Here is a 4,235-nt window from a genome sequence, read left to right as displayed (position 1 = left end):
TCTGCAAAATTCTCCATAGAGATGGTACCTTTAATGGAAGCAGCATGCAATAGCGAAATAATGGATTGGGGGAATATATTATCTGATAAGTTAGCAACAGCTATTCTTGAGTTCAGAAATAAATCCCGTGTGACTGATAGGTTCATTCCTCCATTTTACTTTAGTGCCTACATCTTAGATACTCTCTGTTTTAACTTCGAATTTCCTGTGCTGGGGTGGAGATGGACTCCACAGGACCCCATGCCCATTCATATCTATCACCAAAATTTGTGGAAAGCCCATTATAAACACCACCTATATCAAGTTTGCAATGGATTTATGTTACCCATTTACTATGCAATTTTTGACAAACCTGCTCCTAAGATTTCCTCACAAGCAGAGATTGACTTGACAGCCTTAGGAACCTGGTTCGGAGAAGAAAAATTTACATATGTAAGAGCTTTCGGCAGTCATGCTAGGCCTCATGTCGTCCCCTTGTATATACCCGACAAACTATTGGCTCGAGAGATAGCATATCAGCTTACATCCGAAGGAGTTACACAAACTCTCAGGAATAAAAAGAAGCAAGTTTGGCCTCCTTTTCCTCTAAGGTGAGGCGTTTACACTCTACATGACTACAAGCATGCAGAGAAAGAAGCAGAAAAGATAAATACACTGAATCTCGCCACTCTTCCTAACAGACGATTTGATCCAAAAAAAGTCGTATATAATGTACTAGAACAGGCAAAACTCGCTAAATTTGAACATAAAAATGATGAGTTTGATGACTTATTCTCCTCGGCCAAGTCATTATTTCAGGTTCAAGCGCTAGCTAAAATGAGATATCACGACAACGGGTTAGCCGAATTTAACAGACTTAGAGAGCAGAGGTTGCAAACTCTGCCTCTAGATTTGTTAGCAACTGCCCCGATGACACAGTCAAGTGAGCCTGAACAGCGACTTACCAACGAACCTCTTGCTACATCAGAAATTTTTGAAGAAGTCCAGAGAAAACAACAGGAGGAACTCCAGAGGAAAGAGCAAGAGGAAGCGCAGAGGAAAGAACAAGAGAGAATATGTGAAGAGGGACAAAAAAGGCAGCAGGAGCAGAGCAGCAAGGATGTGAATGTTGATACCTAGATTGACCCAAAGTTGCTCCAGGAATGGCAACAATTCAATTCATTCATAAGCAATCTAGAAAGCTCAAGAGAAGCTGATACATCCAAAGCAACTGATACACAGGATACATCATCAAAAGAGGTTCTAAGCGAAGAAACTAGCGGTCTACCCCCTACTACAGACTTATAAATAATTCCCAAAGATCCTTCGGATTAAACCATATTGCAAGTGGAGGATATACCTCCATTGGATGTCTTTTACAGCCCAAAGCACAGGACCGTAGTAAAACGACAGCGGAAAAGGAGAAGGATTGATCAACCTTCCCTGTTCCCTGAACAAACAGTGATAGCCAACATAGTTTGGAAGGAGGAATTCGATCCTTCCGATGACCTAACAAAGTTATCCCAATATGCTGGAGCCTATTCGGTGGCCACCATGGACAAGGCATCAGAAGTGAGTAATTTGTTAAAAGAAAAAGACCAGGCAATCTCTTCATTACAAACACAGCTATCGGAGGCACAGCAGAAAGCAGAACAATTAAAACAGCAATTGTCCACGCAGCAACAGTTAAATAATCAACTGAACAAGTAGTTGCATGAAGAGAAACAGAGGGTAGATTCGAGTGCGATTCAAAAGCAGAAAGAACTATCAGAGGCATTAGCAAAATTGAAGACAATGAATGAACAGGTGGTAAAGTCAAAAAATGAGCAAATTGCTCAATTATCAGGTCAAATAGAAAAGTTCAAGAGTCTTCCGCAGCCTGCCGATTTCAGAGCAGAAGCACTACAGATTAATAAGGCACTAGTAACACAAATAAGATTATTATTCCATAAAATTGCTCAAGTTGAACCCCTGTGTGACATAACAGCATCAATAAGCGATAAATCAGTCGATGCTAGACAAGACTTTGAGCAGGCCGATGAGACCTTGACAAATTTTCTTACTTGGCAGGACATTAATGAGGGAGAGGCAGCAAATTTGCCTAAAATCCTAGAATCCCATAAAGAAATTCTATTTATGGAGTGGCAATCCCAATTGATGAAGGCAAAGAGAGCAGTTTCCAGATGCAAATTATCCACAATTAATTTGATTGAATTAATTAACAATACTCTCTATTTATCTAATATGATCTCTCAATGTACACCAGGTAAATTATTATCGGCCAAAACATTGGAGCAATCATGTTATCAAGAGTTGGAAAAGAATGGGAGATTGATCGTAGGTATTAAAAGTTTGACTTGGGACACCTATTGGATGTTCCTAGTAAAACCATACAGCCAGAGAGCCGCCCTCAAGTGCCTAACAGATGCAATCGTGTGTATCATTCCCGATATACACGATGCCACCTATTCTGCTCAACTTAATTCTCGTCTCAGCCGCCCTCCAGAAGTGGAACCGATGCTAGTAATATGCCAACTCATGTCAAAAGGCAAACAGCCAGAGTGATGATTCATACTGCCAATTGCCAGATTGCTTTGAGGGAGATATTCAAGATCAAGTTGTACCAATTTAATAGCATTTTAATTTTGTAGTTAGTTAGTTTGATTAAGTATTTATAGACCCTTTCATGTATTTAGAAAGGGTCGTAAGTTTTGTATTTGACTTAAACCTGAAGTTGCACTACTGTACTTCAGGTATATATTTTTTATAAAGACTGGGCCAATTATTCCAATTTTGATAATGAAGCGTTTATGTGGATGTGCACTACTGCCTTTATTTAAAAGTATTTTTGAGTCGGAAGAAGGAATCTGAATTGCGATTGATGTTGGGAATGATTTGCAGCTCATATGGTACTACTATCTATGTCTGAATTCATTTTTTTTATGTGAATTGTTATTTGATCGTTCTTGCTATTATTGAATATATGCATGTGTTTTAACAACATTCTTTATAGTTTCCACTATTGGATGGTTACAACATGCTTTTATTTTAATCATACATGTATCAGTAATATAAAAAGATAAGTGTAACAATGTTTTATTAATTACTTTGTTCAACTATTTGAACAAAGCAATTATTATATGAATGAATGTCTATGTTTATTGAATAGAGTCATCTATATGCCTTTTTGATGAACATAGATCATGAAACGTTGCACTTAAGAATAGAAGCTTCCCGAGATAGAATAGTCATTTGTATTTTCGCTTTTAGATTAAGTCATCCATCCATTATCACTTATTAGAAAACCAGTCACTCATCCATCCCTTTTTATTCATTACTGGGAAACTGGTCCCATAATATCCAGTCGGAGCCACCATCCCAAACGGAAAAGGAGCTGTATTAAGGTCTGGACCGGGTGGTTATCCCCCGATGTTGATGCAATGATTTTCGGGGCATCAACATTTTTGGCGCTAGAAGGAGGGCCTGAACTGTGAATGGCGAGTCAACCAAAACCTATAACCCATTCTGAGAGTAAATCTCCCTCCACCTCACCTCGGACCTCCCGTTCGCATGCTGAAACACCAGTATCCAAACGAGAAGAAGAGAAATCAACCACCACTGCTCAAACCCATCATACTTCAGAACGATTAAGTCCTGAGTCTCCTGAAGTTCAGTCTCTTATCCATAAACTTCAGAGCTTTTCGATATCACCATAGAAATCTGAAGTATCTCAAGGCAGTGAAACTTCGCAATTCAATCTACCTCACCCTCTCACCAGACTTCAGAGTGGAAAGCTCGGTATCGAACCTACTGAGTTGCCCTTACCTAAAAGGAAAAGGGCAAAGAAGAACACTGAAGGAACTGACAGTGAATCATTTTCATCCACATCCTCCATCTCATCTTCCCCAGTGCGAAGTCAGCCATCCACTCCCTCATTACCGATTGTTGTTTATCAGGGATCAGGAACTTCAACATCCCAACCTGCTCAATCCTCAATATCAAGTCCTTCCCAAACATCTGGAATCTCATCAGCAATATCATCCACTACTGGTGTTTCAATGGCTGATCCATGGAATAATCCTGGTGCGGTCAGAATGCCTGCACCATTACGTGCATTGCCTAATTCTCCTGAAAAATGGCTACCCAAGTTTAACCCAGAATTTGGAACACAAGCCGAAGAACATATTAATAACTTCATGTTATCAGTTAATCTGAAAGGAGTAGCAGAAGAAGATGTTGTCATTAGGCTTTTCCCT

The sequence above is a fragment of the Pinus tabuliformis genome, chromosome 3_1 (assembly GCF_031772625.1).
Source record: "Pinus tabuliformis cultivar Carrire ecotype Pingquan chromosome 3_1, CPIR1, whole genome shotgun sequence".
Taxonomy (NCBI): domain Eukaryota; kingdom Viridiplantae; phylum Streptophyta; class Pinopsida; order Pinales; family Pinaceae; genus Pinus; species Pinus tabuliformis.
This window is presented reverse-complemented; position numbering follows the sequence as displayed.